Raw genomic sequence first — 8,081 nt, 5'->3', positions numbered from 1 at the left:
CCTTTATCGAGCTCATCTTTGCATGAAATATTCCTTTGGTATCTCTGATTTTCTTGAAGAGATCCCTAGTCTTTCCCATTCTGTTGTTTTCCTCTATTTCTTTGCATTGATCGCTGAAGAAGGCTTTCTTGTCTCTTCTTGCTATTCTTTGGAACTCTGCATTCAGATGCTTATATCTTTCCTTTTCTCCTTATGGCACACTTACTTGGTTTACTTTGCATATCAAAATACAAAAGCATATGTAAAATTTGGAGAATGACAGAACTATAATTTTGCTTTTACTTCAAAGTCATGGATACTATATTTCTTTTTACCTTTCCAAAACTTCTATAGCATTGAGTTATTACTTATGTGATTAGAAACAAATAAGTTCAGTTGGAAATTTAACAGGTATAAAAAATTTTATAACCAAAAAGTTGCAGAAATGCAATTTAAGGATAAATATTTGTTATAAATAGTATATTTGAAATAAAGTACATAGCATTTTCTTTTTATCAGTTGTTCTGACCCTTTTTATTTGTTCTTTCAAGTACTTTGTTCTTTAATTACTTGTGTGATTCCTGCACCCACTACTGTCTAATTAGATACAGATCTTAAAGCCAAGACAATCTCCAGGGTAGGAAATAAAATCAAAGTCATGTAAAATATGCAGTCAAACTATCAACATGAAGAAGCCAAGTAGCAAGAGATTTCAGATACCAAGAAATATAAAAATCAGAGAAACCAGACGTGTTTTCATTGCTTTATTATCCACTGAATTGATGTGGCTAAGAACCTACACAGTTCCATAGACCGACTTAGGATCTGGGAGTGTGATGATTGATAAATAGGCATGGTCTTATGGAGCTTGGGCTTCCCTGGTGGCTCAGAGGTTAAAGCATCTGCCTCCAATGCAGGAGACCCGGGTTCAGTCCCTGGCTTGGGAAGATCCCCTGGAGAAGAAAATGGCAACCCACTCCAGTACTCTTGCCTGGAGAATCCCATGGACAGAGGAGCCTGGTAGGCTACAGTCCGCGGGGTCGCAAAGAGTCGGACATGACTGAGCAACTTTACTTCACTTATGGAGCTTACACTCTATGGGGTAGGAAGGCAGCAATCAAATACATAAGTATAAACTGCAACAAGGGTAAGTGCTACAGAGATGATGTCCCCAGAGTTATGAGAGGAGGGCTTGCCCTGGTCAGAGAAGTTGTGGAAAGATTTCAGATGGGACTGAGATCTGAGGCACGATTGTTGGCTTGGATGGAAATAAAGAGCATGCTATGTAGTTTCTAGAGAACTTTTCTAAACCTCAGGTACTCCCTATAGAGCCTGGCTAAAGATCTAGTTGAAGGTGTGATTACAGTTGTATAAGACACTAAGATTAAAAAAAATAATAAGATGCTCCATATTTTAAAATGTTAACTCGTTTGCCTTTTTCTAGTATTCTTTTCTTGGACTTCTACTTTCTGGGTATAGTAAGTAAGCACTTATCCTGTGTCCCTTTCAAATCCTGGTGGCTTTGAGTATCATGCAACTAGATCCTACCCCAGCAGTGACCAGTCTGTCTAGATATTCTCTGTACCTGACTTATTCTTTGCTAGGAGGGGCTACGCACATTTTGCCTTTGATTTCTCTCATATATTCCACTTATTACACACTCCTCTCTTATATTTTTAACTCGAGATTTGACTTAGATCTGTACTTCACTGACATCTCATAGAAAGTGTCTCTTCTAATGTTTCCTTTACTTGTGAGCACAACCCCACACTTTCTGTACCATACATTTTAAACTGTGGGCAGCGAACAGAGAGCCAGTTTGAGACACATAATCATGGATGTGCTTTTTGGCAACTAGGCAAGAACAACAAGCAGCCACTAAATGAAAAACAGTGTTCATTTTACTCAGCAATAAACACAGCCTCCCTGTCTTCTCGCTTCAGTACCCACATCTGCAGCTGTTGGTAAATATCCCCCAAAGCCTTCCTGAACACAGAGGGAGGGGAGAGTCTTGGGGTTCTGTTCCTCCTGCTCTTATTCCTTTTCCGTCAGGTTTGTAGGGCTCTAAGTGGCCTCATCACTATTCTTCCCCCTCCTCTATGTAATATCTACAGCTGCTCAATCTCTCCCTCTGATTACAAGGGCTCAAGATGTTCAGCACACACCAGCACTAATAAACCCACTTCGTCTGCATACCCTCCTGGATAAGAAAGAAAGGGAGGCACCAAAAGAGAGGGAACATCACCCACCCAAGACGTCAGCAAACGAGTAACAGAGTTCTGATCAGAACTCTGGTCTCCACATTGGTGACTCCTATGTTTTTTCCATAAGTTATATTTTTTAGTGTTTTGTTTTAAAATGGGATATTTTAGCCAAGAAAAATGTGCTATATAGCTTATATTTTCCTGTATGAGAAGATTCTCTAACCTCTGGGAGGCTACAGGCAATCTTTACATTGGCCCTTAGCCTTTGGTTCCCTGGGGGACTCAGTGAATGGGGAACCCTGGCTGGAGGCTAAGGGTGAAGAAATAGTGAAGTCAGAGTGATCACACTCCCTCTCTCATTGCTGGGCTTTAGTTGTGTGTTCCTCCGCCCAAGCCTAGGGTCTTGTCTGACTCCTGCAGCTCTGAGCTCAGATAATGACTCTCCCTCACACCCCATCAGATCCAGGGTTGGTAATGTCTCCCAGCTACTATTTAGCTCCAGGACATTTCCTCACATCCTATTGACGTCCGTTAACTCCCCCAATACTTTCATGGGTAATCATTTTATTACATTCCCCTTCATTACCTCACTTGAGGGTCACTGTTTTTCTGTTTCCTATCAGAACAAGGCTTGATACAAAAAGCTTGAAAAGGAATGTGTCTATGCCTTTTGGCCATAAGGCACCTTTCCCCTGAACTCTTTTACTGTCTTCAAGTTTGCTAATGGGCATATTTCACATCTTGTGAAATACGTTTGCTCCTGAGATGGGGGTGGTGATGGTGGTGATGGTTTAGTCGCTGAGTCATATCCGACTCTTGCAATCCCATGAACTGTAGCCTGCCAGGCTCCTCTCTCCACGGGATTCTCCAGTCAAGAATAGGAGTGGGTTGCCCTTTCCTTCTCAAGAGATAGGAGTGGTACCCACAGAATCCCATCCTCTCCACCTCATGATGCCCCACTGGGTCTTCAAAGGAGATTTCCACCAGTTTCAAGGGGGAAGCACCATTCCCACACATAAGGTACAGGGTTCATGGAAAGGTCCAAGTAACAGAAAATTTTGAGTTAGGAAGGAAGGATCTTCCTAGACCTGTGTTTGAGAGAGTGAACATTAGCCCTGTGCCTACACAAGCCTTTTACATACCCCTAAAGAGAAACGTACTCGGCAATGAACTGCAAGTGCTCATTCTCTGTGGATGGCAGAAGTGCACTGAACTGCAGGTTCTCCTTCAAAGAGGCCCTGAAGTGTGTGATTCCCATCTTACTAGCACAGTAAACTCTCTTAAAAGTGAAAGTGAAAGTGAAGTCGTGTCCGGACTCTTTGCGACCCCATGGACTGTAGCCCTGGGTTGCCATTTCCTTCTCCAGGAGATCTTCCCGACCCAGGGATTGAACCCGGGTCTCCAGCGTTGTAGGCAGACGCTTTTACCGTTTGAGCCACCAGAGTACAGCAAAGGGGTTTCCAAATAGGACTGTGCGAATTAGAGGGCGGAAAGTAACTGTATTTTAAGCTGGATAGTGTTTTTATACTAAGGAATGGAGATCCCTTGACCTATAAATGGGAGGATAGATTGCCAGTGGGGCAAAACGAGATGCAACTCTCTTGAAAGTCCCTAAAAGAATGTCTCCGGTGACCAACAAGCAGCCTCAGGAAATCTATGGGCAGCTCCTGGGCCTTGTGGTTTCGACATCTCCATCTCACCATCATCCAGTGTTCTGCCTTTCTCACCCCATGCTGTATCAGAGCCGCTTAAAAGCCCCATCAGTGAATGCATCTCCAAACAACAAAGGCCCATCAAAGCACAAGGCCCAAACACTGCCAGTTTGCATACTCATGACATACTCTTTGAAAAAACTCTGTTACAAGACAATTACCTGCTTTAGCCATTCTGGCCCAGATAATGCCAGTGTTATTGTTATTCTCTGCAAAGCTGCTTTAACTTCCCAAAGCTTTTCCAAGTCTTCTATTTCCTTAGATCCACCTTGCAAACCTATAATGTTGGCAGGACAACTGTTATCCTGTTTTCACAGAGAGATGAGGAAACTGAGATCCTGACTTAAGTTCTCAGAGTTAGCTGTTGGCAGGAATGGGATTCCAAAGTATGTCTTCTTATGTTCCCTGCCTTCCTGTTCCTTCCTTTCCACCACATTAACTTTCAATTCAGGATGTTTGTGCACGCAGCTTTCAATGTTCTTATTGACAGTGCTCCTAACAACATTTTAAGTGTTTCTTTTCTTGCTACTACAATAGGAAATTCCAAACCAATTGTGTATTCAACAGGTTTGTATTCTTTTAAGTTAAAAATGTACTTATAAAGCATTTTACCATTGGAAGTATAAAATAATTGTGGTTAGAACTTTCAAAATGCCCCAGCAAATCACAATATTGTAGAAAAAGTGGTATCAGTAGTACCAAACCCTAAATTCTGCTGCACTCTACTTTCCTTGACTCGAGCATGGACCTCTGCTCAGCCCCGATAAGCCTGGAGCTTCCCAGAGGGGCTAAGGATTAAGTGCATCTGTGCAGGAAAGTGGTCTAACAGCAGCCTTTCCAAGGACTGTTTACCTGTGAATCAAGTACCCTCAGCAGATAACTAGCCTCCCTAAGCCAAGCCCAGGATTCTTCCTTTGAAAAATCTTCTGCCCACAAAATTGTGCACACCATGTGTCCTGGTACTAAATGACCACAGAAGAAAGAAGCCCCACTGCCATTGACTGTCCTTCCCCTCTTAGGAGAGTCAAAGGTGTCACACATTGACGGAGCTGGCACCTCCTCTAGAAATACTCACCAAGTGTAAACATCTATGCACAAGCTGTGAGAGGAAGTAAGTTGTTCCCATTTAGCACATTTATTTTTTCATTTCACCATGCTCACCAGCAGAGGTGAAATTCGAACAGGTTCCCAGTCCCAACTCCCAGAAACAACTTGAAACCCCAACCGTTCCCCTCTGCACATCAGCACCAAAATGAGAGCACAGCAATTTCCATGTCCTCTGACCATCAGTAGTGCGTCCAGAACTGTCCTGCTGCTGCTACTGCTGCTAAGTCGCTTCAGTCATGTCCGACTCTTTGCGACCCCATGGACTGCAGCCCACCAGGCTCCTCCATCCATGGGACTTTCCAGGCAAGAGTACTGGAGTGGGATGCCATTGCCTTCTCCGCCAGCACTGTCCTAGGCTCTGCAACAGAGAGAAATGGGTTTCACTCTCCATTCTTCAGTGTCTTTTCAAGATAGACCTGGAATAGGTAGCAAAATAGAATAAAGAGGAGAAAAAGGCTGTTTTTAAACAACGTCCCTTCCAAGGTCGCTATCTGGAAACACACTTTCCCATTTTTATTTTCATTTCTTCCGAGAACCTTGGTTGATTTGCCTGAGCAAAGGTGGATACAGATCTGAGTTGGGGAAATGGAAAAGGCAGGACCAAACATAAGAAGGTGAAAATTAATTACATTTCTTGGGACTAATCCCAGAAGGCAGGAGTGAATAGGAGAGAAGAGAGGCAGGGCCAAGTGAGGAGCTGGTGAACCAGGTGCTGCTCCCTGAGCATTATGTGGAAGCAATTACAAAGCATCTCCAGAAGAGAATGGCTGAGGCTTTCGGAAGCAAGATGTCTAATGCTAACTTTGAACTGTTCGGATTACTGCAGTGTAAATCTCACCTCCACTCTTCCTTCCAGTAAAAACCACTCTGCACAAATTAACTCATGCGAGTTGAGGTTTTGTAAATACAGAGGAATGGCCTGCCTTTCTTGTCTGGGCTGGGGTGGTGCAGAACCCAGCACACTGAAAGGCACACACAGGCTAGTGACAAGCCACACACCAAGGATAGGGTCACCTAGATCAGCCAGTGTGACCGCTATTTGTGAAAACCCTGGGGGCACGGATGTGCGGTCTGGACTTCTAATTAGCATGGAATTGGAAGTTCAAAAATTTGTTTGAGTTCTTAAGGGGAAAGTAAACTTTGTCATCGGTGTTTCTTTGAAAAATAAATTGCGTGGAATGTTAGAAGTGTTTTAGTAGAGGTTAGGAAACCACCTTATAGGATCAGACAGAGAAATTAAAACCATAAGAGAGTAGGGAGCAGGGTTGAGAGGACTTCACAGATGAGGGAAATTTCTGCAGGGCCTGAAAGGAGATTATGCAGGGAGGGCAGGAGGGTGGGAGGGAGGAAGATGGGAGGGCATTCTAGGTAGAGGGTTTAGCTGAGGGTTTCTCTATCTTGACCCCACTGACATTTGGGGCTGGACATTCCAATACTGTAAGGAACAGTTGGGTGTGCCGTTGGATGTATATTCCTGGCCTCTACTCACCAATTACCAGTAGCACATCCACCCCTACAAACAACAATGTCTCCAGATATTGACAAATGTCCCCTGCAGATAAAAGGTACATGTGGCGATGAAGTTCCCTGAGGCTGAAGCCCAGTGTCCACAGATATCAGTGGATAAGGTAAGACAAAGATAAGGCTGCCCAATAATTTGTACCCCGGTAGTAGAAGGAGGCTCAGTGTTTGCCATGGACTTGACGTTGTTCTCTATGCCCTGGCAATTCAGATGGCAATTTTAAGAATAAATGGCACAGTCTAATATAAGTTTCCAAAAGATAACCAGATGCAACATTAATAATGACTTAGAGGGGAGAAGCCTGGGGTTAGAGGATTCAATTAGACAGTAGATATGTCTGGTAAGAAAAGGAATGCATCCAACTCTGCTTCCTTGCCACTGTTTCTGCCAACTTGTCCATGACTCTTATACTAAGGACTTCATTTAGGCCCAGCCAAACTTGCCTGCCCTTCACTCGGCACTAGGAGCCTGTTTCTCTGAAGGCTGAGAACACCTGCGGCTTTGCCCGCCTTATTTTAGCAACAATTCTTGAAGCATCCAGAAGCTTACACACAGAAGCCCTTTCTACTGTTTGTTGTGTTGTTGCTAACGGATCCTGAGGTCTAAAAGGGGTTTCCAGGGCGTGTTGACTAGTTATCTGCTGCCCAGGGAGCCAGGGAAACAGCGTGCGTAGGGAGTGCTTGGCATAAGAACCTCAGTCAGAACTGGCGGTTATTTAAAACCTCCGGCAGTAGTGTCAATGTCGTTGTGGCATTTTTTTTTTTTAAACAATGCTTTAAGGGGCCAGGAGTAATGGTTAACTGATTCTTCCACTTAGCCTTGCTAATTTGGGATTTGTGCTGCAATTATAAATAGCTGTTGCAACATCTCCAGATTCCTAGGCAAAAATGGGGGATGACTGAGAATCTGATTTTGACCTGTTCAGGATTTTAATAGTCGAGTTTTCTCCTTTGAGGATGAGAGTCCATGGGAAATAGGTTCAGGATTTCTATCATGTTTGGGACAAACAAAACATCCTTGATTGTGAAGAATACCTGTAATTCAACAAATGTGTACTGAGGGTTTGCTGTGATCCAAGCAGTGAAGAGAGCTTACTAAAACACCCATCTTGTAACGCGTTGATTGCTCAATATCTTGGTGAATATGGCATCATCTCCATATAGGATCTGAGCCATGATACCTATACTGTCAGAAAATGCTTCAAAGAAGCAAACAACTTCTGTGGTCCTTCAAATCATATGAGGTGGAATGAAGAAAAAGACCACTTCTTTTATAGAAAGTTGAAATGCTGAAAACAGGCAAGACCAGATAAACAGACCTATTAGAAAGATAAGCTAAGGCATCTACCAGAATTGCATTTGTAACATGGTCAGTTAATAAACAGTGCATGATGTGGGCTCAGTTGTGTCCAACTCTCTGAACCCTATGACTGTAGCCCTCCAGGCTCCTCTATGCTTGGGATTCTCCAGGCAAGAATACTAGAATGGGTTGCCATGCCCTCCTCCAGGAGATCTTCCCAACCCAGGGATCAAACCCACATCTGTTACATCTTTTGCA

At 43.5% G+C, this 8,081-nt stretch overlaps 1 non-coding gene across 1 annotated transcript; it reads left to right on the top strand.

The window, feature by feature from the left end:
* Positions 1-854: 854 nt before the first annotated feature.
* Positions 855-926, top strand: TRNAW-CCA (transfer RNA tryptophan (anticodon CCA)). Its single transcript has one exon. It is a non-coding gene; the product is annotated as a tRNA-Trp (tRNA).
* The last annotated feature ends 7,155 nt before the right edge of the window (positions 927-8,081 follow it).

This window comes from Bos taurus, chromosome 19 (assembly GCF_002263795.3).
Source record: "Bos taurus isolate L1 Dominette 01449 registration number 42190680 breed Hereford chromosome 19, ARS-UCD2.0, whole genome shotgun sequence".
Classification (NCBI taxonomy): domain Eukaryota; kingdom Metazoa; phylum Chordata; class Mammalia; order Artiodactyla; family Bovidae; genus Bos; species Bos taurus.
Note: the sequence above shows the minus strand (reverse complement) of the source record. Positions and strands in the feature narration are given on the sequence as shown.